This window comes from Macaca fascicularis, chromosome 13, assembly GCF_037993035.2.
Source record: "Macaca fascicularis isolate 582-1 chromosome 13, T2T-MFA8v1.1".
Taxonomy (NCBI): domain Eukaryota; kingdom Metazoa; phylum Chordata; class Mammalia; order Primates; family Cercopithecidae; genus Macaca; species Macaca fascicularis.
This window is the reverse complement of record NC_088387.1, coordinates 83,733,609-83,758,233: the sequence shown is the minus strand read 5'-3', so window position 1 is coordinate 83,758,233 and position 24,625 is coordinate 83,733,609. Positions and strand designations below refer to the sequence as shown.

Genomic DNA, 24,625 nt, shown 5'->3' with positions numbered 1-24,625 from the left:
GAACAGAGCTTTGCCTCGGGTCAGAGTGGCCTAACACGCATCTCAGCAGGGAAGGGACCCCAGTCGCGCCCGCAGGGGTGTGAGGTTGTTTCATACAGCGTTGGGGCAGGCATTCCAGCTCTCAATAAGAACTAATATGGTTCAATGTACACTAACTCCCCAAGGAATTTGCAGTTCACATTAGACAAAGGGTATAAAGCTCTAATTATGAACTCTGGGGTCAGAGTGGACCACGACAGTGAACATTTCCACAAAGAAGAGGAGAGGCTTACTTTCCCATGCTCTGAAGTCACACTTCCTGCCCCGTACTCTAGGACCATTGCTAAGCCTCAGGACTCAAGCTTATTTCTGAAGCAACGTCTCGAGTAAAAAAAAGAAAAAGATGACGAGGTAATGGGTGCAGCACACCAACATGGCACATGTATACATATGTAACAAACCTGCACGTTGTGCACATGTACCCTAGAACATAAAGTATAATTTAAAAAAAAAGAAAAAGAAAAAGAAACATTTAGACTTGTCCCTTCTGAGGAGTCACTGTTCTGTGCCTCTCTAGGGGCCACCTTCGCTCAGAGGCTCCATTAGGCTGGTGAAGCAGAGGCTACAGTGGGAGGGAGAAAGGCTGAACATTCCTCAGGGCAGTGTCGGCGTCCATGGGGGGCTCTCAGCGATAGCCTTCTCTGCTTGCAAGGTCATTGGTCTCTGAGCCGGACTCGCTGCTTCAGGCAGGCTAAGACTGGCATATTAGCATTCCATCTATATTTAACTTGGAATAAATTCTAGATTTAGTCCTGCAGCTAGGATGGAATTTTCCCCCTTCCCCTGCCCTCCCTCTTCCTGCCTTAGAGCTGGGTCCTAGGGTGAGGCAAATGAGGGGACGACAGCCTAACATGCAGGGAGGCTCTTGTACCACCGTGAGAGTGAGCGCATGTCTCCTACAATTTTTCCACTCTAGGTCCTTTGCTTGTCTCACACAGCGTGGTTACCTCTTCCTCATCTGCAGCTTCAGCCCCAATGTGTTGTCATAATGATTTAGCACCTACAAAATGAAAAGAGAGCCAAAAAAAAAAAAAAAAAAGCCCAAAACATCTAGCTTCCCCCTCAGTTAAGTGTTCAAAGTGTCCTAACTTCCAGCTTTGAAATCGGATTGAAAATGAACCATGCTCCTGGCACCCCCTGGTGAGAGCCCAAGTTCAGCAGATTGCGGCCATGGGGGACTGAAAATGGAACCCTGGACAAAGACACTTGCTTGGTGACCCAAGGCAAGGTGCACTTTGACTGGCACATCTATTGAATGAGTCTATTAAGAGTTTGGGGTTTTAGGCTGGGGGCGGTGGCTCACACCTGTAATCCCAGCACTTTGGGAGGCCAAGGCGGGCAGATTGCCTGAGGTCAGGAGTTCAAGACCAGCCTGGCCAGCATGGTGAGACCCCCGTCTCTACTAAAAATACAAAAATTAGCCAGGCATGGTGGCAGGCGCCTGTAATCCCAGCTACTCAGGAGGCTGAGGCAGGAGAATCACTTGAACCTGGGAGGCGGAGGTTGGGGTGAGCTGAGATTGTTCCATTGCACTCCAGCCGGGGCAACAGAATGAGACTCCATCTCAAAAAAAAAAAGAAAAGAAAAGAAAAAGGATTTGCGGTTTTGGAAAGAAGAGAGATTCTAGAACCTTAGAGATTTCCTTTTTTTTCTTTTTTTTTTTTGAGACAGAGTCTCGTTCTGTCACCTAGGTTGGAGTGCAACAGCATAATATCAGCTCACTGTAGCCTCTGCCTGCCAGGTTCAAGCAATTCTCCTGCCTCAGCCTCCTGAGTAGCTGGGACTACAGGCGCCCACCACCACACCCAGCTAATTTTTGTATTGTAGTAGAGATGGGGTTTCACCATGTTGGCCAGGCTGGTCTTGAACTCCTGGCCTATAGAAATCTGCCTGCCTCAGCCTCCCAAAGTGCTAGGATTACAGGCGTGAGCCGCTGCATCCGGCTGGCCCTCTCAGATTTCTGACTGAGAAATGTAAGCAGTGGGGGCCAGGCGAGGTGGCTCACGCCTGTAATCCCAGCACTTTGGGAGACCGAGGTGGGCAGATCACCTAAGGTTAGGAGTTCGAGACCAGCCTGGCCAACATGGTGAAACCCCCTCTCTACTAAAAACACAAAAATTAGTTGGGTGTGGTGGCACGCACTTGTAATCCCAGCTACTTGGCAGACTGAGGCAGGAGAATTGTTTGAACCCGGGAGGTGGAGGTTGTGGTGAGCCTAGATCGCACCATGGCACTCCAGCCTGGGGGACAAGAGTGAGACTTCGTCTCAAAAAAAAAAAAAAAAAAAGAAATGTAAGCAGTGGAAAGAAGGTGACAGAGCAGGCAAGTAGTCTCCAGGGAAATCTAATTGGCAGATGAGAACAGAACTTTATGGGTTATTGTTCTGTCTCCAGATTCCCTGGACATCCAAGCAGGGCTAGCAGCTCAGAATTGCCCCCAAGCACCTCAGTCTTAATTTTCTCATATGAAAAATAAAGGAATTTTGGTTAATGAATGGTTATCAACCATGTCTATTCATTAGCATCACCAGGAGGCTTTGCAAACACCAGTGCCTAATCCCCACCTCTAGAGATGCTACTGAATTGGTCAGGCCTAGCAACCAGTCCTTTTCAAACTCCCCAGGTGGTTCTACTCTACTGCCAGGCTTGAGAACCTCTGTGATGGGTGAGGTCTCAGATTCCCTCTTTGACACTCTGTGATCCTAAGAGATAATAGGTAACTGCTTTTTGACTTGACAGAACCCAATTCAAGCACTCCCATTAAAATAGCCAAAAGTGTAAAGAAAGGTTAAAGGTCTTTAATTAAGTCTCTGGGCCCCTAGAAGAAGGAAGCTGGGGAAAAGACAGCCATAAGGGCAAGGTTAATGGTACATTTTTAAGTAAAGACTGCTCCAGAGACTCACAGCTGCAGTGGCAGCTGAAAAGTCAAAATTAAGTTTCTCTATGAGCTCGGAGGCCAGCAAGCCCAGCCCAGGGGCATGGCCTTGTAGCCCTGATCATTATGCAGTGATCCAGCTGCCCTCCCAGGCGGGTGCAGGCCCTTGGGTAATCAGCCGACAATCTCAAGTTGACCTCCTTGGAGGCCACGAAAGCCAATTAAACTAAAGGTCACCCGGGTTCGGCAAGGATGATGGCCAACCTGGGCTTCACTGAGCGGCAAGTGAACAGGAGGCTGCAGTGAGTACAGTAGGTGTTAGAGCCTCAGCAAGCTGATCACATGCTGAGCACAGTAAAAGCCTGAAAGGCCCGTGGAAGATTGGGCAACAGTGGATTGCAGGACCAAAGTCCCAGGGCAGAAGCACATCTAGTACCTCACAGTAGATATTCCTAATCCAGCTGCCCAGTGCGTTACAACAGGGCAGGCTCTTTGCCAGGGCATAAAGGTATTTTTTCTGTTGTTGTTGGTTTTTTTTTTTGTTGTTGTTTTTAATTCCCCTCCTGTTTTCTTTTGTTTTGTTTCTGTTTTTTATTTCTGTCTAGATTTTCCATGTATACTATGAATGCCAAGTGCTGTGAACACCAACCCATGCTTTCAAAGAGCCTGCTGCCTCAGAGCATGTGATGTGGAACTTTCTGGTGGCCTGGGTGTAGAGGTTCTCAACCTCAGCTGCACACTGGGTTTAGTTGATCTGGAGTGAGATCTAGGCATCAGTATATTTGTTAAGCTCCCCATGTGATTCTAATATGCAGCCAAGAATAAAAATCACTGAGCGAGGCCATTCCTGGCCGAGGTGAGGAGATGGTGAGATGGATTAGAAGGGGACCATGGCAAGGATTCTTAGGGGAGTCAAGGAGGAGATGAAAGGAGGACTCAGACATGGGGATCTGGCAAGTTTTCAGAAATCACCTGCTGATGCCTTTTAAAGCTGATGCCTTTATTGAGTCTTATTCGTCCATTCATCCACTACTCACCAGTGTCTAATATTGCTGTGTTTTAGAAATATAAAGATGAATTAAGACCCAGCCCCTGCCCTTAGGGGGCACACAGTAGGAGAGACAGACTTGTGAACACATGGTGGTGTAATCAAAGTTAGTCATGGACTGTATATGTACTCAATTCTGGGGCCCACAGGGCACCCCATTCTGTGGGTGAGGGGCAAGCTCACCCCAATGTCAGGCATACTGGGAACAGGCTAAAGCTAAAATATCCAATAAGAGCTTGCAAGGAGGGCCTTGGACAGGGGAAAGGCAAGAACTTCTTGGGCTTTCTGGGCTTCCTCTCCAGAGCCTGTGTCCTGAGAAGTCTGTGCAGTAGGTACACTCAAGGATACTCTACTGGACAACTCCAGGGGGTGTCATCCATTTGTATTTTATGAAAACACTGCCCACTAGAGTTGTACACCTAGGTGGCATTGCGAGTGTGGTAAGAGAAGCTGACTCGGAAGAGAGAGCTCCGGGAGGTGCCTCTGCCATTTGATAAGGAAGCTCCTATGAGAAACACGGGAGCAGATCTATGCCTGTGGCCTCTGAGAACAGCCACATCCAGAAGCCAGGCAGAAGATTCTCTATTTTTCTTTCCTGTTTTCCCAGAGCCTTCAGTGAAATAGAATTAAGAACAGGTGCTGGGCGCGGTGGCTCAAGCCTGTAATCCCAGCACTTTGGGAGGCCGAGACGGGTGGATCTCGAGGTCAGGAGATCGAGACCATCCTGGCTAACACAGTGAAACCCCATCTCTACTAAAAAATACAAAAAATTAGCCGAGCATGGTGGTGGGCACCTGTAATCCCAGCTACTTGGGAGGCTGAGGCAGGAGAATGGCGTAAACCTGGGAGGCGGAGGTTGCAGTGAGCTGAGATATCACCACTGCACTCCAGCCTGGGTGACAGAGTGAGATTCTGTCTCAAAAAAAAAAAAAAAAAAGAACAGGCCTGTGGCCACCCTTTGGGCTGGCATGGTTCCAGACACTGGCATCCTCTAGGGCCAGGGTAGTTGTGGCATCCCCAGAACTGCAGAGAGGCTCACCACAGCATGGGCAGGGCTATGGTTTGCATGTGCCTCCCAAAAGTTCATGTGTTAAAGACTTAATCCCCAATGCTACAGTGTTGGGAGGTGGGACCTAGTAAGAGGTGATTGGGTCTTGAGAGCAAAGCCCTCATGAATGGATTAACATCATTATTAAAAGAGTGGGTTGTTACAAAGCAAGTCTGGCTCCTGGTGCCTGTTGGTCTTTGGTGCTCACTTCTGCTTTCACCCTTCCACCATGGGATGACCCTCACCAAATGTCGGTGGCATGCTCTTGGATTGCCCAGCCTCCAGAACTATAAACTGAATAAATCTCTTTTCTTTTAAGTTATACTGTCTGTAGTATTCTGCTGAAGCAGCAGCACAATGAACTAAGACAGGCAGTGACCCAGAGGAACGAGGTCCCATGACTGAGACCTTACCCAAGCACCCACTGAAATATACTAGATGGAAGGGAGGCTAGAAAGGGGAGTTGAGGTCCTGCCACCATGCTGGTGGGGATGTGTAGCCCATGGGCTTGGGTTTAATTTTTTTTTTTTTTTTTTTTTTGGAGATGGATTCTCACTCTGTCACCTAGGCTGGAGTGCAGTGGAATGATCTCGGCTCACTGCAACCTCTGCCTCCCAGGTTCAACTGATTCTCCTGCCTCAGCCTCCTGAGTAGCTGGGATTACAGGCATCCACCACCACGCCTGACTAATTTTTTCATTTTTAGTAGAGACGATGTTTCCCCATGTTGGCCAGGCTGGTCTGGAACTCCTGACCTCAGGTGATCTGCCCACTTCAGCCTCCCAAAGTGCTGGGATTATAGGTGTGAGCCATCATGCCTGGCCACTGTTGCCAATTCTTGATGAGATCAAGAATTTTTTCTTGCTACCTGTGCCACATCCTGCTTTTAGAAGAAAAGAGGAGAGTGGTGGGCTTCTGTTGAATCACTCACCACCCACATTTCCCCATAGCTGACAGGGAAGGAGTTGGCCATGGCCTCTATTGCATTATCCATTGCACATTCCCACAAACACAAAGGGATATCTTTCAATATCTAGGAAATGCAAAAACCTTGCCTTCCAAATAAGGTCTAACCTCTCTGATTCAACTTATCAAATAGCTAGCTCTACAGTCAAGGGTAAAACAAAGAGACCTCAGCTTTGGGCTGCAGGATTTAGCTTCCCAGAAGGGAAGTGAGAGCTTGCTGGGCAAGTTCCTCCTCCACCTCCCACTAGTTCACTTTGACCTTCCTTTAGTGGTCAAACCCATTTCTCCCAACCCCCAGCATGATTCTGATCACTGGGTCAACCTGCTGCCTCCTTCTCTACTTGGTTCTCTGCAAGAAAACAGTGTGAAGTCCCTAGGCTTGTTGATTCAGTAATCATCTTTATACTATACTTACTTAGGAAAAAAATGTCTTTGAGAGAAAAGACAGACACCAGACACCATGCCTGATACAGCGTCAGAAAGAAGCACTGTTTATTCAACTGCCTTGATTAGTGAGTGCCAGACAGCTGTTAGGACAAAAATCATGCTTTGGGGCAACAAAATCACGCTTTGGGTCTATTTGTGTCATGGCAAGCCTGCACAGAGTGCCCAAATAATGCTTCTTATCGTCACCCACATTAGCCAAATGTTTGGATAAATAAAGATGTTGTATGAAATTCCCTATCTGTTGCTTTAACATAAATTGACATGGAGTGGGAACACTGGTGAGTCGTGTTCCATTTCATGTCTGTTTGGTTTCCATGGCCAAAAAAAGGAGAAGAGAGCTTCCTTGGGCTGGGAATCTGTGTAAGAATGTGTTTGCTTAATCTGCTGCCCTCCTCTTTGCCTCCTCCGTGCACATAAACCAGGTCCACCCCCGAGCCTGTGGTTCATTGCACATTGGGTGACCTAATCCTAGAGTGGTTGCTGGAATTGTCCACCTGGGACCAGTGTTTACTCTAAATAGACCCACACACACAGGTCAGAGGCCAATACAAGTGAGTCTTGGGCATGCCCATCCCACTGACAACTGCTTTCTTAGATCATCCACCTTTGTTTCCACTGGACTCTGACTCCTTGCTCCATTTTGGTGTCTAGCTGGCTTGAAATCCTTTGGGCTTTGTGTCTTGTTCCCAGGCCCTGGTTGAGTATGATCTAATTCTCTGTTCTTGCATTTGACTGTCAGCAGTGGACTGGTACCAGCCCTGAAGCTCCCTTGTAACCACACCCAGGCCTACCAGCATCAGTGAGGCCCCTCCAACTCTCCTACTGCACGAGTTCTGGTTTCCCTCATGGATGAGAGTTGAAAAAAATGAAAGATAAGTCAGTTGTTATGACTAGAAAAAGTGATTACCAGGCCCTCCCTAGAATCCCACCTCATTCAGAGATATCCAAGTACAACACAGAGAACCAGAAGCAGCCAATTCATTTTGCCAGTCAGGCTACATAGACTTATGAGTCACCTAAGGTAGACACACCTTTTGAAAAACAGCTGCAAACACCTGGCACAAACACTTGCTTTTGCTGAGAGCAAATAAAAAGATTACATTAGATGGATCTAGAAACATTTCTTCTTCTTCTTTTTTTTTTTTTTTTTTTTTTTTTTGAGACGGAGTCTCGCTCTGTCACCCAGGCTGGAGTGCAGTGGCATGATCTCCGCGCACTGCAAGCTCCGCCTCCGGGGTTCGCGCCATTCTCCTTCCCCCAGCCTCCCGAGTAGCTGGGACTACAGACGCCCGCCACCACGCCGGGCTAATTTTTTGTATTTTTAGTAGAGACGGGTTTCACCATGTTAGCCAGGATGGACTCGATCTCCTGACCTCGTAATTCGCCAGCCTTGGCCTCCCAAAGTGCTGGGATTACAGGCGTGAGCTGCCACGCCCGGCCTAGAAACTTTTCTTTTATTTTTTTGAGATGGAGTCTCACTTTGTCACCTAGGATGGAGTACAGTGGCATGATCTCAGCTCACTGCAACCTCCACCTCCCAGGTTCAAGTGATTCTCCCCCTTCAGACTTCCAAGTAGCTGGGATCACAGGTGCCCACCACCACACCCAGCTAATTTTTGTACTTTTTTAGTAGAGACAGGGTTACGCCATGTTGGCTAGGCTGGTCTCGAACTCCTGACCTCAGTTGATTCGCCCACCTCAGCCTCCCAAAGTGCTGGGATTACAGACTGAGTCATCACTGGCAATACTAGGAACATTTCTAAGATTCAAGGAAGAATCAGATAATCCAGTTCTTAAAAAGGCTTGGATGCAGCTGAACCCCACAAACAGCTAAAACCAGGAGCTACATCTCTGCTAGTCTCAGCTTCTTCCTACAGGAGGTCGAGTTCCTACTCATCTCTTAAAGTCCAGCTTTCTCTTCACGGTTGAAAACCTGGCCACCAACAGCTCTTGCCTATTTCTTTTTTTTCTTTTCTTTTCTTTTTTTTTGAGACGGAGTCTCGCTCTGCTGCCCAGGCTGGAGTGCAGTGGCACGATCTTGGCTCACTGCAACCTCTACCTCCCGCGTTCAAGCGATTCTCCTGTGTTAGCCTCTTGAGTAGCTGGGACTACAGGCACCTGCCACCACGCCCAGCTAATTTTTGTATTTTTAGTAGAGACAGGGTTTCACCATGTTGGCCAGGCTAGTCTCAATCTCCTGACTTTGTGATCCACTCACCTCGGTTTCCCAAAGTGCTGGGATTACAGGCATGAGCCACCACATCCAGCCTAGCTCCTGGCTATTTCATCCTGCAGCTTCATCCACAGGAGAGAGGCCCTCCACCCCCGCTCTCCTCCAGTCGCCATCCGAAATCCTCAGAAGGAGCCATTGGTCCACCTTGTAATACGGCTGCTTCTACTGCAGTCCCTTGATGGGGGTGAAGGTGCAGCATGACATGACAGTCCCAAAAGAAGGGAACTGCTGCAAAGGGCCAGAATAAGTGAGATTTATCACCTCATCTTGGTTCTCAGTTCCACCAATCCCAGCCCCATCTAGCAAAGCAAGAATTCCCCTGTTGTGTCCCAGCTATGCCCCAAGATGAAGGCTACAGTCTGTTTTCCACAAGCCACTTTTGGAATCCTTACCAAGTATTGGCTTGCAATACAAAGGATCCCTTTTCTATTACTATGTAACTAAAAAAAAAAAAATTGAACTGCCCAATCTGAAGAGTCCCTGTGTCTTAGAAAAAGGCTTTGTTCTGTATTCTGGATGAGGCCAATCCTCAACAAAAGCCAATTTAACAGAGAAGTTAACTTCACAGGTTCTGGAGTTAATTTAGGGATGAGTTCAAATCCCTGCTCCAACAATTATAGGTGTATGACACACAGCCTCGGCTTTACTCTCTATAAATGAAGATAACTGATAGTCACTTCCTGATGTTGGTGTGAGGATAATTTTGGGCAATGCATGAATAGCACTTAACATGGTACCTGGGACACAAGAGGCCTTTAATGGCACTGGATAGACTTGGTCTTCAGTGATGTCCTCTGTTTTTTTCTGCCGACTTCCCCCTCCTGCTATTCCCCAGGGAATCCAAGGCTCTGCCTCCAGGAACAGATGTTTCCCACCTGTTCCTCTTCCATATGGCTTCACAAGGGATCTTCATGAAACATACACTCCCGCCCCAATCTAAGACCCTTCATGTCTCGTTAAAACAGTGAAGATAAAGTTAAACTCCCCTAGAGTGGTCCCCAGGGCTATTTTCTTTTTCTTTTTTTTTTTTTTAAGACGGAGTTTTGCTCTGTCGCCCAGGCTGGAGTGCAGTGGCTGGATCTCGGCTCACTGCAAGCTCCGCCTCCCGGATTCATGCCATTCTCCTGCCTCAGCCTCCTGAGTAGCTGGGACTACAGGCGCCCGCCACCTCGCCCGGCTAGTTTTTTTGTTTGTTTGTTTGTTTTGTATTTTTTAGTAGAGACAGGGTTTCACCGTGTTAGCTAGGATGGTCTCGATCTCCTGACCTCGTGATCTGCCCGTCTCGGCCTCCCAAAGTGCTAAAATTACAGGCTTGAGCCACGGCGCCCAGCCCCCAGGGCTACTTTCAATTTAGACCCTGCCTGCCTCTCCTACCTTGCATTGTCTCCTTAAAAAAATCTCACCATGTTAGATCACTTGCTATTTCCCAGATATGTCATGCTCTTTTACTACAATGCATGACTGCAAACACTGTCCCCTCTTCCTGGAAAGCCCCTCCTCTGGCTAGCTCCAACTAGCCTAACTAGTTTTCATGATGTTTCTGATCAGCGATTCCCAGAAAATTCTGCTGACCCCAACCCCTGTTTCAAGTTAGACAAGCTTCCCCTGGCTCCATTCATGCCCACGTTTCCCTCTATCAGAGTCCTTATTACACTGTATTTGCTTGTACGTCTTTTTATTAAATTCTGCTCTTCTTGAGAACAAGACTGCATTTCCAGCATGAAGCACAGAGCCTGGCATAAAGGTAATGTTCAATAAGGTGTGATTGCCTGAAACACCAGTGAGTATATTTAGGGAGCCATGTGTGCTGGTAAGGATGAAGATGAAATGTACAGTCCTTTTCCTCTTGTAGCTAAGTGAGCCACTGGGTACAATACCCATGACCTTGCCCACAACACTCCAACTGGCACTTTCAGCTGCTTCATGGGAAACAGAATTCAGCACTGCATAGAAAATACTGGATTTTAAATCCGGAAGCCTACCTGCAAAGTCCCTCTTTCTTGTGATCTTGGTCGAAATGCTTAACCTTGTTTGCCTTGCCTATGAACAATTTTTTAAAAATAGTTTGCTATAGAAAATAAATACAATTATGCCTGCAACATTAAAAAGTATCTTTGATGTTTTTTTCCTACATGGCATTGTCATGGCTGCTATTGAAAAGATGACAATTATCCCAATCTCTAAGCCAAAGTTAGTCCTTGTTCCTGAATACCATCAAGTCATTGTCTGTTACGAGGTAACACTAGACATATTTTGTGCTTTTCCGGCGTTTGAGTCTCGCATCTCAAGTGGAGGCCTGGGTCTTTTGGATACGTCTTGTACCTCTCATGACTTTTTATAGCATTCACTACAGCCTGACCATGGCCCAGAGCTGTCCTTAGAGGCCATGCTGTGGGACCAGGGCCACAAGCAAAACTGTAATGAGCTCTTCCTGGCGTGGCCAGAAAAAACAACTCTTGGATAAGGTCAGCGAATCTGTCCTTACACAGATCTCTATGTTTTCACAGGCCAGCCTCTAGTGAGGTAGGTAATAAAAAGGAAAATCTGAAATTAACTGCAAGAACAAAGGTTGCATTATTCATCTGTAAGGATTACATATTGGGTTTTAAGGATACATATATTAAACATTGGTAAGCTTCTTCCTGTCTATAATTATTAACACGTTGCTGAGGGACTCATGGTAATTATCATCTGGGAATCCCACTCAGATGCTGCGCAACTCTAAAAAGGGGGACTAATTCCTAAGGTAAGGCAGTGTTAAGCAGGAATGTCAAAGTGTGCAGCATATAAAATAATAAGGTAACCATGAGCAATAAAGCCATAAATACATCTAAGAGGTTTGAATGACCCAGCCCAGGAGGGAGGAACGATGGCCTTGTTAAGATTTGCACATTTCTAAACTTTATTCTGTTACGAATGGAGCAATCTGTGTTAGCGTCCCCTAGATAACCAACATATGGAAGCCAGAATGTAACTGAGACAGAAGTCAGCAAGCCTTTGTTCATTGCACAAACATTGAGGAAGCACTCACTGAGTGCCTGGCACAGCCGCAGGTCTATTAAGATAAGTTCTTGGCCCCAAGGGGGAGGTAGACGTGTAAACCAGTGAAGTGATAAGGGCAGTGTTCCATGTGTGCACAGAGTACCAGGACAGCCCCAAGAAAGGAGTGGCTAATTCTTCCTGGGAATATTGAAAAGATTATCTTTGAGGACGTGGCTTTTAAACTAAGTCTTGAGAAGCTCCTTTGGCTGAGAAGTGAGGAAAGGGCGTTTCAGATGAAAGAGAAAAGCTGTTGAACCCCCGCTCACCAGGAGCCAGAATGGGGCCCTCCAAAGCAAGCTGGCCAGGAGCCTTAAAGCCAGGCTGAACAGAAGTCAAGAGAGCCAGAGAGGAGTGCCAGTCAAGCCCTTTCGAGAGCTGGGAGGTCAACTAGACAAATCCAGGTCAGATGGCAACAGAGTCAAAGGATCGGAAGCAGGTAGAGCAGGAACAAAGAGGTGGCCTGGAGGAGACGGAGGCTCCTGTTTATTGGGGGCAGCCACTTGGTGGGTGGGTCTGGTTTAAAAGCGCAGGGCCAGAATAGACAAGTTTCTAGGCACAGAGCTGGGTGTTTGGGGAACCGTGAGCATTCAGCAGAACAGGAGCAAGCGTTCTTCAGGAAGCAGGGAGGCAGGAGGAGAGCCCAAAAATTGGGGCGGGAGCCCATCGTGGAAGGTCTTTGCTGTTAGCTGAGGAAGTGGGGAATGATTATGGTACCTTAAGCTGGGGAGTGATGCAGAGTTACATTGAGAAAGATCACTCTGAAAGACAAACCACAGTAGTCTTTCCCAGAGGCTAGTAAACACCTGCCTGTAACAGAATACCCTGGATGCTTATTTTAAATGAATGAGCATCATTTGAGCTCCCCTCTAGGCCTACTGAATTTGAATTCAATGGGAATACCCAGAAATCTGGGTTTTTTTGTGGGGGGGGCATTTGTTTTTGGTTTTGGTTTTGTTTTGAGACGGAGTCTCACTCTGTGGCCAGGCTGGAGTGCAATGGCACAGTCTCAGCTCACTGCAACCTCTGCCTCCCGGGTTCAAGTGATTCTCCTGCCTCAGCCTCCCAAGTAGCTGGGATTACAGGCGTACTTCACCACATCCAGCTAATTTTTTTTTTTTTTTTTTTTTGTATTTTTAGTAGAGACGGAGTTTCACAGTGTTTGCCAGGATGGTCTCGATCTCCTGACCTTGTGATCCGCCCGCCTCAGCCTCCCAAAGTGCTGGGATTACAGCATGAGCCACTGCGCCAGGGCTTATGTCACTCATTCTTCACTACCAGTGGTGGCTCCGAGGGATGACTGGAAGGGCTTCAGCTCCTCTTCCATAACCTCTGTGACAGTCTGTGGGGTGTTTGAGGGATTGAGGCTGATTTAAAGAGAAGATATGCCCACCGGAGGCAGTAACACAGCAGCTTTGTTGAGCAGCTCTTAAACAGGCTTGCATGAGAGGGGGAAGTCCCTTATAACATGAGACTGTCCAGAGGTTTATGGAGGAGGGCAGGAACTCCCAGGAGAGAGGGCCATCCGATGGGGTGCTTACTTGTCTAGGTGATGTCACTCAGCTGCAGGCGGCAGGGAATCTCTGGGTCAGAGAGCTCCAAAGGGCTTTAGCACCTTGGGGTCTACAACCACTAGGCTCTACCTTATCAATTGCCAGCACATACTAGGTGAGGTTTCACAGGGTAGACAAAGCACGCAGGCCCTGAATGACAAAAACAAGCAAGCAAACAACAAAAATCTGCTTATTTGGGCTATTTATTAAATAATTGGACATGTAAAAACTTGAGTTTGGCCCCAGTGAGCTTTTGTGCCAACAGGTCTCAGCCTGCAGGAAAGAAATACGCCATCCAGGGACAGCTACATAGAGGCCATCACTGGCCCATTGGTGGAACACTGTTCTGGCCTGAACCACCTCAGCTCCATTCCTCCTCCTGTCCCTGCTCTACTCTGTAGGGCAAGAAGCCTCCCTCAGGGCTGCTCCCAACCACAGCAGAGTTTGGCCAATGGGAAGCACTGGCATAAGATTGAAAGGCAGGAGAAAGGGAGAATCTGGAGTATTTTTCACTCTCTTCTCTGCCTTGAGCTGCATTTATAGCAGTGGCCAGCTTTGTATTTGAGATGCCTCCTGACCCTGGGCTCTGCAAACTCGCTTCCTCCCTTCGATTGTCCCTCCAGGCTAAGCATCTTAGTGACATCCAGATATGGCTCATCTCCCAGCTGTCTCCTTGCCCTTGGGTGGGTTTCTGAGTTCCAACCATCATCTGTGTAACCAGTTCCCTCTATTAAATTCCCTTTCTGATTAGCCAGTTGGATCCTGACTGACACCAACTTTTTGTTTGCCCCAGGCCTCCAAATCATCATAATAATACAGTCTTTAACACAGACAATTGATGTTTTTACAATCTTGTGTAAAATGTGCCTAAAGACATCTGCAAAAAGAAAAACAGTTTACCTATCTAAAGAATATAATCTAAGAAATGTGATATTTTCAGCCTCAAGATAAGGGCCTCAGCCTGCCTACCCTTCCCTCCATCCCTAAGTCCTTCTGTGTTGAGATCCTGAGGTCTCCCTTTCAAAGCAGTGTTCTTCACTTTGTAGGGCAGTTCATGATCACACATCAGCGCTGCAGGGAGATGGCTGAGGCCATCTCCAATCTAGCGAGGGTAAAGTCAGGATCCAAGTGGGAGTCTAGCTCTTCCAGACTATAGTATAGTTATGAATTTGACTCTCCCCAGAGAATTCCCTGACTCCTAAAGCTGGCCAGCCTTAGCCAACCAAGATCCACTTTTATATTTTCTTCATCAGACAAAGAAAAATAGTAAAGTCACCTGTGGTCCCATTGTCCAGAGATACCTACTATTAACACTTTGGCATATCTCCATATCAGTTTTTCCCTGTAAGAACATAATGGTTCTTATAGGATTTTACTGTACATATTGCTTTAGAATCTTTTTTTTTCACTTTGTATGTTGTGAACGTTTCCCCAAATCTATTAAAAAATCTTCTGCATCATTATTTTTATTTTTACTTAATTATTTTATTTTTTGAGATGGAGTCTTGCTCTGTCGCCCAGGCTGGAGTGTAGTGGCGCCATCTTGGCTCACTGTAACGTCTGCCTCCCAGATTCAAGTGATCCTCCTGCCTCAGCCTCCCAAGTAGGTGGGATTACAAGCATGTACTACCATGCCTAGCTAATTTTTGTATTTTTAGTAGAGACGGTGTTTCATCGTGTTGGCTAGGCTGGTCTCAAACTGCTGACCTCAAGTGATCCACCTGCCTCAGCCTCCCAAAGTGTTAGGATTACAGGCGTGAGCCAGTCCGCCCGGCCTGCATCATTATTTTTAAAGATGCATCATGTTCTAGAAGATGTAGATGTCTCACCATTTTATTAGTTTCCAACGTCTTCCTGAAAAAAAAAACAACAAACAAACAATGTTCTTTTTTTTTTTTTTTTTTGAAAACAGAGTCTCTTGTTGTCACCCAGGTTGGAGTACAGTGGTGCAATCTTAGCTCACTGCAACCTCTGCCTCCCAGGTTCAAGCAATTCTCCTATTTCAGCCTCCCAAGTAGCTGGGACTACAGGCGCACACCACCACCCCTGGCTAATTTTTGTATTTTTGGTACAGACGGGATTTCACCATGTTGGTCAAGCTGGTCTCAAACTCCTGACCTCAAATGATCCACCTGCCTCACCCTCCCAAAGTGCTGGGATTACAGGTGTGAGCCACTGCGCCCAGCCCCAGTGTTCTGATGAACATACGCATTGTGCTAAATGTTTCCGTATAAATTGCTAGAGTGAAATTTCTTCAACAAACACTGTGCACATTTTAATACCCATGGCAATTCTGCCAAATAGAGAGATATCTTGGTTTTTGTTTTGTTTTGCTTTTTAAGATTTTTATTTTTTCAGTGAACAAACACCAATGTCAGAAAGTATTTTTGACAAGTATCTAAATTATAATTTCTGGAAGGCAAGGATTTAGGTATGTTTATTTTTTATTTTTTTATTTTTTGAGATGGAGTCTCACTTTGTCACCCAGGCTGGAATGCGGTAGCAGTGGATCTCAGCCCAGTGCAACTTCTGCCTCAGCCTCCTAAGTAGCTCGGATTACAGGCGTGCACCACTGTACCTGGCTAATTTTTGTGTTATTAGTAGAGACGGGGTTTTCTCATGTTGGCCAGGCTGGTCTCAAACTCCTGACCTCGAGCGATCCGCCCACCTCAGCCTCCAAAAGTGCTGGGATTACAGGCATGACCCACTTCGCCTGGTCTGGTATGTTTATCTTGCTATCTGGCATGTTTCTACCCACAACAGTGCAATAAATGCTAAATTTGGAAGAAAAAAAAAAAGATTCACAAGAGCATGTTCAACTTCTGTGAATGATTTTTGTAAAATAAGGGCAGACTATCCTCTATAATGCTGAGTCCAGTGGTTTTCAACCCTGACTGCATATTAGAATCACCTAGTGAGCTTTTCAAGATTATAATAAGGGTCGGGAGTGGTGGCTCACGCTTGTAATCCCAGTACTTTGGGAGGCCAAGGCAGGTGAATCACGTGAGGTCAGGAGTTGGAGACCAGCCTGGCCAACATGGTGAAACCCATCTCTACTAAAAATACAACAGCCAGGTGTGGTGGCGTGTGCCTATAATCCCAGCTACTCGGGAGGCCAAGACAGGAGAATTACTTGAACCTGGGAGGTGGAGGTTGCAGTGAACAGATCATGCCACAGCCCTCCAGGATGGACAAGAGAGTGAGACTCCATCTCAAAAAGAATAAAAAAAAAAAAAGATTATAATGAGGCTGTCAGGTGGGAAGGGCTCCCTGGTACAACTCCTACCAACCTGTGCACTGGGAGAACAGGGTGGAGCCTTGGGAAGTTCATGCCATTTGCAGGAGGGAAGAACCAGGCGTCTTCTGTTCTCGGGTTCCTTTTTGCCTAATAAATTCCATTTTGCTCATCCATCAAAGTGTCTGTAAGCCTATTTCATGGCCGTGTTACAAGGACCCATCTCTTAGCTGAACTAAGGAAAAGTCCTACAACAATAGGAACCTGGACCCCATCCTAGACCAATTACATCAGAATCTTTGAAGGAAGGGATGGTCCTAGCATCCATGTATTTCCAAAACTCCTCCAAGAATTCTAATGTACAACTGGGGTTAGGAACTGATAATCAAAAATGGCAGAGAAAGGAAAAGGAGTTTCGTTACTTTTCCCTAATCAGCATGGGAATACAACACAGTAGAAATGAGAGAAGTCAGCAAATTGGAGACTATAAAGATTCAAGGCTGGATTTCATGGCATTAATCTGAGAGAGCCAGTTTAACATCTTTTAAAAGAATGTGTGTTTTCTTCTGCTCCCAAAGTGCCAAGCTTTCAAGAAATGCATATCTTTTCATTATCCCTGTTTGGAAACCAGGACAACAGATGGCAGGATAATGGATTGTGTCTGCTTAAGTTAGAGTTGCTTTAATTTGTGAGATATCAAATTCATATTGACTGTGGGGACAGGCTGACATGATTTATTTCAAATGGAAATGGAGCCTTCATGGGCTCTGTCTTTTTGCCCATTACCATAAGACAAAGTCTCACCTATGACCAGGACATATTGGATTGCCATTGATAGAAACTCTTTGCAGGGGCTGCAAGAGATGGCTCTGGTTCTCAGTGACTAAGTGTTGGAGAATCTCCAGATGCCCAACCAGGAAGCCTGAACTTCACAGCAATGAGGGCTCCCACCCAGCACCCCGCTCCTCCAGATCAGTCAGCAAAGTACAAGGGAAGCCTTGTTTATATTTATTTTTCTTTGCAGTTAACACTTTATATATTCCCACATGTGCTCTCAAAAATGCAGCATGACATTTTGCAAAGAAAATACAATAGGTGCAACCCATTCGTTCCTGAAAGAAATTATCTTCAGGGACAAGAAACAGACCCTGCTTGTGCCTCTTGGCAATCTCTCTTCAGCATAGCAGTGTGAAACCCTGCTTGCTGCCGGAAGTGCTCCTACCTCCTGGAGGGTGGCTTAGAGAAAATCCCCAACCTCAGTGGGAAAGATAGGGCAAAAGGAGAAGGAGCCAACGGAAGAAGAGGAAAGGCTAAAAGACAAGCAGTGATTGTCCCCTACCTGGAAAGAGGTAAAGAGCAGAGCCAAGCCTCAATGCCCAGGCATCTGCTATCTCACTCTGACCTAGCAATGCTTAATGACCTTTGGAGAAGTGTCAATGATGTGAAATGGGCCTGATACGGTTTGGCTGTCCCCACCCAAATCTCATCTTGAGTTGTAGTTTCCATAATCCCCACGTGTCATGGGAGAGACCCAGTGGGAGGTAATTTAATCACGGGGCAGTTACCTTCATGCTGTTCTCCTAATAGTGAGTGAGTTCTCACAAGGTCTGATGATTTTATAAGCGGTTTTTTACAAGTGCTCTTTCGCTCGGCACTTCTCCTTGCTGCCACCATGTGAAGAAAGACGTGTTTGCCTCCCCTTGCACTATGATTGTAAGTTTCCTGAGGCCTCCCTAGCCCTGTGGAACTATGAGTCAATTAAACCTCTTTCCTTTATAAATTACTCAGTCTCAGGTGTGTCTTTATTGGCAGCATGAGGATGAACTAATACAGGGCCTTAGCAATCTTCTGGTTCAGAACTCCCAATTTACCGATGAGAAAATGAGGCCAGAGGATAACTGACTTGCCTAAGACAGTGAAATAAATCCGGAGCAGTGTTCAGAATTCAGGTCTTCTGATTCTCAGATCCTTTCACTTTGTATCCCCAATAGTTTTCAACCTTGGCTTCACATTATAAATTCCTAGAGAGCTTTCATAAAAACAAAACAAACAAACAAAAATACTCAGCCCCAATATTGGTGGTCTGGGGTATTTTATAGCTCCCCAGGTGATAGTCACTGAGAACCCCTGTACGCTGGCCTCGCCTGACTCAGTGGTCTGTTCCATTTCGCTCCGTAATGAGCCAAGCCTTTGCTAAGGACTGGAGCTGTGAAAATGAATCAGCTTGCTTCTGAAGCTGCTCAGCATGCGGCAGAGGAGCATGCTGTGAAGAGCCCATTTCGGCAGCGGAGTGATGAGTAACAATATCAACATAAATAAGTAATAGCAGTGATTAAGTCTGTACGGGAAGGTTGAGGGAGGTGGCATCTGAGTCCACATTTAAAGGATGAATAGAAGTTTGTTGCGAGGACGCAATGCAGAAGCGTTTTCCAGAGACAGGCAAAAGCATGGACAAAGGCCTGAAGGCATGAACAACGCAGTGCGTTTGTAGTTTGGTTTATCTAAAGCAGGGTGCAAGGTAGGAGCAGTGGAAGCAGAGCTATGGAGGTAGATAAGGGCTGGGTCACAGAGGACCTTATGGTAGAAGCCATTCTAGGGGTTGGGGATTATCCTGAAATGATGGTAACCACTGAGATATGCTATGCAGAAAAATGATAAAGTAAAACTTGTAATGGAAAAGAACCCTAATGGTGGTGTAGAAATAAACTGGAAGGGGAAGAAGCCAGAAACAGGAGGAGTAGTTGAGAGGGGAGGTGAAGAGATGATGAGGGTGTGAATGAGCTGGCAATGTGGACTGACAGCAGAGGACAAACGAGCTTTGTCCCTGAGCCATTGCATTTATTTATTTGTTTGTTTGTTTGTTTGTTTGTTTATTTATTTTAACTTTTTGAGATGGAGTGTCATTCTATCACCCAGGTTGGAGTACAGTGGCGTGATCTCGGCTCACTGCAACCTCCGCCTCCCAGGTTCAAGTGATTCTCCTGTCTCAGCCTCCTGAGTAGCTAAGATTACAGGCATGCACCCCCATGCCCGGCTAATTTTTGTATTTTTAGTAGACATGGGGTTTCACCATGTTGGCCAGGCTGGTCTCAAACTCCTGACCTCAGGTGATCTGCCTGCCTCGACCTCCCAAAGTACTGGGATTACAGGCATGAGCCACTGTGCCCAGCCAGCCATTGCATTTAGAGAGTAGAATTGATAGGAGAGAGATGGTGGATTAGCCAACGGGTAAAAGGTCTAACTCCAACCTAACTTCTCCCTATTCTCCTTCATATACTCGGGACTGAACAACTCACTCTCCACTTCCTTCAAAAATCTAGTTGTTGTTGCTTTTCTTTTTTTCTAGAGACAAGGTTTCATTCTATCACCCACGCTGGCGTGCAATGGCATAATCATGGCTTACTGCAACCTCAAACTCCTGGGCTCAAACGATCCTCCCACCTCAGCCTCCTGAGTAGCTAGAACTACAGGTGTGTGCCACCATACCCAGCTAATTTTTTAATTTTTTTGTAGAGATAGGGTCTTGCTACGTTATCCAGGCTCAACTCAGCCTCCCAAAGTGCTGGGATTACAGGCACAAGCCACTGCACCAGGCAAAAATCTAGTTTATAATGAAGGAAGGAGTAAAGTTCAGCAAGTCCGTGCTCCATGTCCCGAAGAGTAAGCGGCATGTTGCCTCCTGAGAATAGTATCCTTTCTCATCTGCATGGTAAATTACCATTCCTCCAAAACTCTGCTCAAAGTTGGCTGCTCTGAGAAGATGTCCTTGGCCCCTAGAGCCATGGGAAGGGTGCCCACAGCACCTCTATATTCCTGTATGTGTTCAGAGAATTGTCCCATGTCATCAGTAGTTATGACTTTACACATGCACCCTGTCCCCCAACCCACTGCTGACACATAAACTCTTTTGAGACAGGGGCACGGTTTTTTGTTTGTTTGTTTGTTTGTTTTTTATTGTCTCCTGTCCTAACACAATGCATAGAAAAAAGAACTGATAAAACCTCATCGAATGAATGAATGCCAAAGGCTGAATTCATGAATTATAGGGAAGTGTTCTAGAATAGTAATGATGATGCTTATAGGACACTGCAATCCCTCCCCCATAAGTGGGCACCTCTGATTTAACTGTCCAGCACCATTTGGAGCACAGGGCGGAGGATTATACTGAGGAACCACATCCATGTCATTTGAATTGTCTGCAAGACCATTTGAGTGACTTTCCAGGAGCATCACAAGGATGCGAACTGCATCTAAAGGGCTGCTTCTGGGGCATTCTTTCCAAGGAGCCTTTTAGCAGGGCAGGGAGTGAAAGGTGAGGACAAGTCTGTCATGCCTGGAAAAAGTGAGACTTGTCTTTGTCATCTGGGCAATTCTCCCTCAGACTAGCTCCTCTTCCTGACCTCCTCAGGTAACTGATGTCTTCCGGAAGCACTTCTTCCTCCAGGAATCTTGAATCTTAGCTGAGTGCTATGAAGATTGCTCTGATTAATTGATACTCTTAAGGTATGCACTAGTGGTTGCGATCCTGATCCTCCCAGGAGATTACCTTTTTAAAGCGCTGGAAGATTAACAAGAATTTCAGATGCGGTGGAAATTCGAAGGGAAAAAGTTGCGGCCTCCACAGCGCCAGCTCCCGTGCCATGAGGGAGACATATTTGAGAGTCCTTCAGCTCCCTAGGGGCTGTACATCCAGGCAAGAAAGTCCAGATCTTGCATCTGAGCTGGCAACTGAAGGAAGAGGCCTTGAATCAGCACAGCAGTCAGAATTCTGCTTGAGAGCAGCTTTGCTGAAACTAAAAGGAATAACTTTATCTGGAACAGTCTCTCTGCACATTCTCTTTCCCTGTGGCAGTTGCGATGTTAGATTAAGTCTATGTATATGTGGGGCAGAAGCGAAGTGCAGGAGAGGGTGGAGAGAATGATGGGAAAGAAAAGACTCCCACTAAACACACATGTATGTCAGCTTTACCAGGTGCTCTGCTGAAACCAGCACGATGAACACCTTCCAAACAGGCTGTGTTCCTCCCGAGGAAACTGAGGAGTGTAACCTCACAGTGAAATTCCTCCCAAGGCTTTGGCTCTGCAGGAAGCTCCTGGCTGTTTTTCAGGAGATGCATTTGCTGCAGGAGGAGGTATGGAAGTTGGGCAAGGCAGGACTAGTAGGGCTGGCCCAGACTGTCTCTCTCAGACAAGTCTAGACCCAGGACTGTCATGCTACCTGGAAATGAGGTCTGGTAGGAATGTCCAGGCAGAAAAGCTACTCTTCTTGGGAAACTTGTCGGCTTTAAATCACCTAGAGAAATTCTGGGGTGGAGACTCAGCTTGGCACCCTTAAGGTAGTTGCAAATAAGGGGTGAAAGAAACGTTGAGGGCAAGCTTAAAAGAAGTTAGTCAAAATGAAAAACACACCATCTGCATCTAGAGTTTCTGTAGCACCTATTGATCAGATGGATCAATGTGTTATTTCAGGGTAATCCTTGGAAGCCTTTGCAGGCTCGCTCTCCATCAGGTTGCTTGACTTGATTCTATTATTATTATTTTATTTATTTATTATTTATTTATTTATTATTTTGAGATGGAGTCTCGCGCTGTCACCCAGGCTGGAGTGCAGTGGCGTGATCTCGGCTCATTGCAACCTCTGCCTCTCAGGCTCAAGTGATTCTCCTGCCTCAGCCTCCCGACTAGCTGGGATTACAGGCATGCGCCACCACGTCTGGCTAATTTTGTATTTTCAGTAGAGATGAAGTTTCTCCATGTTGGTCAGGCTGGTCTCAAACTCCCGATCTCAGGTTATCCGCCCACCTCGGCCCTCCAAAGTGCTGGGATTACAAGTGTGAGCCCCTGCACCCGGCCTGATTCTATGTTTTAAGGCTAGATTCTTACTGCGCTAGACCTTAGGTCTGACTGCCAGCATTACTAGACTGGGGCCTCACTACTGACCATTTGAGTTTTCAGGAAAAACAACTCTGTATCTCCAGATTATATTTTTTCTACTCTGATTTCAGAAGCCTCTGTCTCTCTAGATTTAGCTGTAGAACTTTCCTACCTCAACATGAAGTTCTTCCAGACTCTAACCCCAGAACCTTCGGTGTCATCTAAAGCCTCCAAAAGAGACCATCCCCAAAGTACGGTTCTGGGTGGAACCATTTTTCCAAATGGCCTTGAAGTTTTCCCTAAGCGTCTCCTTCTGGACTGATTTGGCAAACATTATCTAAGTATCCATTATGTGCCAGCCACTTTGTAGACATTGGGAATACGAAGACAGTAAGACTAGAGAGAGGAAACAGCAAGCCCGAAGGTTCTTTTCTCTGCTAGGAGGACTGACCATAAAGTCTGACAGCTCTTAGAGACAGCTTTAACTGAATGGTCTTAGACAGTTTTACATCCTCAGATTTTTCTAGGGCTCACTTGCTACCGTCACGGCAATTAGTCTTCTGAGTGTTGCCCCAATGACAACTAAGCCAAGCTCTACTGCAATTTTTCTCCTGGCACAAATGCATATCTTTGATCCTGGGGGAAAGGTGTGAAAGACGAGGAACAGGTGGTGGGGAAGGCCAAGCCACCCCACACATTCTGCCTGTAATTTGGCAGTGCCGCCATCTGTTGTTTTTTTCATATGTCCAAAGCCTGCAACTGCAGTCTTCAGGTCCTTCCCTTTCCCTGCAGAAATGGGTCAGGAATATACAACTATGCTAAAACCAGTCTGAGAGTCTTGACCCACTTTTGAGAGTTTCCAGACCAACGCAGCTGAAGCTGTCCTGCAGCTATGCCCTTAAGAGAATGATGCAGGCAGCTGAGTTCATCTTTCTCTGAGCTGCCGTGAGGAAGGTGTGGTCTTTGTTTCTGAACATTTTTCTTGTATTGCCGGAGTCTGAAGACTTGGAGGAGTTATTGCAAAACAGCTCACCTTCTTTCATCCCCAGGGAACACAGGATGAAGGAAACATCAAAGTCTTAAAGAGCCATTACATTCAGAGCAAGAGTAATAAACAGGCATTTTTATTCCCTTCCTTTACAGTTGGTACCAGTCTTCAGTTCTCAGCCCGCAGGCCCCTGACATGGGGCACTATTCTGTACAGTTCCAGAAACCAACAACAGCCATTCAGCAGGAGTGTCGAAACTGCAGATTGTTCTCCACTGTTCTTGGTCGTGGCTGTGTTTGGAATAGTCAAGAGTTAGACCACCAAATACTAATCCTCAGAACTTGGTCTTGGACCTGGTTATAAATCTCATTCCTGCAACTCTGAACAGTGTGATCTTGGGAGAGTTACTTAATTTTTCTGAGTCTCAGTTTTTCTTATCTATAAAATGAAGTTAATAATAGTATGAACTTCATAGAATGTATGTGACGATTAAATTACAGAGCACATGTAATGTGCGTAGCACAATGCGTGGTACATAACTAGGGCTCAACAAATGGCCCAACAATGTGTTGTTGGTCTGGGGTGGGAGAGAGTAATCTCCCTTTGACTCTCATTATCTTTTGACTGGGAAGATTGGGAAGGCAACAGTGTTGCCTGTTTGCTGTACTTAGCTCTACTTCATTCTTTTTTTTTTTTTTTTTTTTTTTTTTGAGACAGAGTCTCACTCTGTCACCCAGGCTGGAGTGCAATGGCACAATCTCGGCTCACTGCAACATCCAACTCCCAGATTCAAGCAATTCTCCTTATTTAGCATCCCAAGTTGCTGGGATTACAGGCATATACCACCATGGCCAGCTAAGTTTTCGTATTTTTAATAGACACAGGGTTTCACCATGTTGGCCAAGCTGATCTCGAACTCCTGATCTCGGCCTCCCAAATTGCTGGGATTACAGGTGTGAGCCACTGTGCCTGGCCATCTACTAGATTCTTGCTTGGTTGTTTGCTTCCTGCTCTCACCAAATTGTAAAGCTCATTGAGGACACGAACTAAGATCCTGTGGCCAGCAGGGTCTTTCTACATAGTAGATAGTCAATAAATATTTGTAGATGGAGGCATGGATATTTTTTCAACTGACTAGTTGAATATGACTTCTGATACATATGAATATCAGTACCCAGGAAATACATAATCCGAGGCTAGGGAGATATGAGCTTAATATTTACTAACATTTGCCCTTACCTGCCACCTGTTTCTCTTGGGACATTAAATCCAAAGGCTTTAG

The 24,625-nt window shown here is 46.2% G+C and overlaps 1 long non-coding RNA gene across 1 annotated transcript; it reads left to right on the top strand.

Annotated features, from left to right (window-relative positions):
- The first annotated feature begins 1,122 nt into the window (after positions 1-1,122).
- On the top strand, positions 1,123-3,741 carry LOC123568398 (uncharacterized). Its single transcript, XR_006691737.1, has 2 exons — positions 1,123-1,267; positions 3,519-3,741. It is a non-coding gene; the product is annotated as an uncharacterized lncRNA (long non-coding RNA).
- The last annotated feature ends 20,884 nt before the right edge of the window (positions 3,742-24,625 follow it).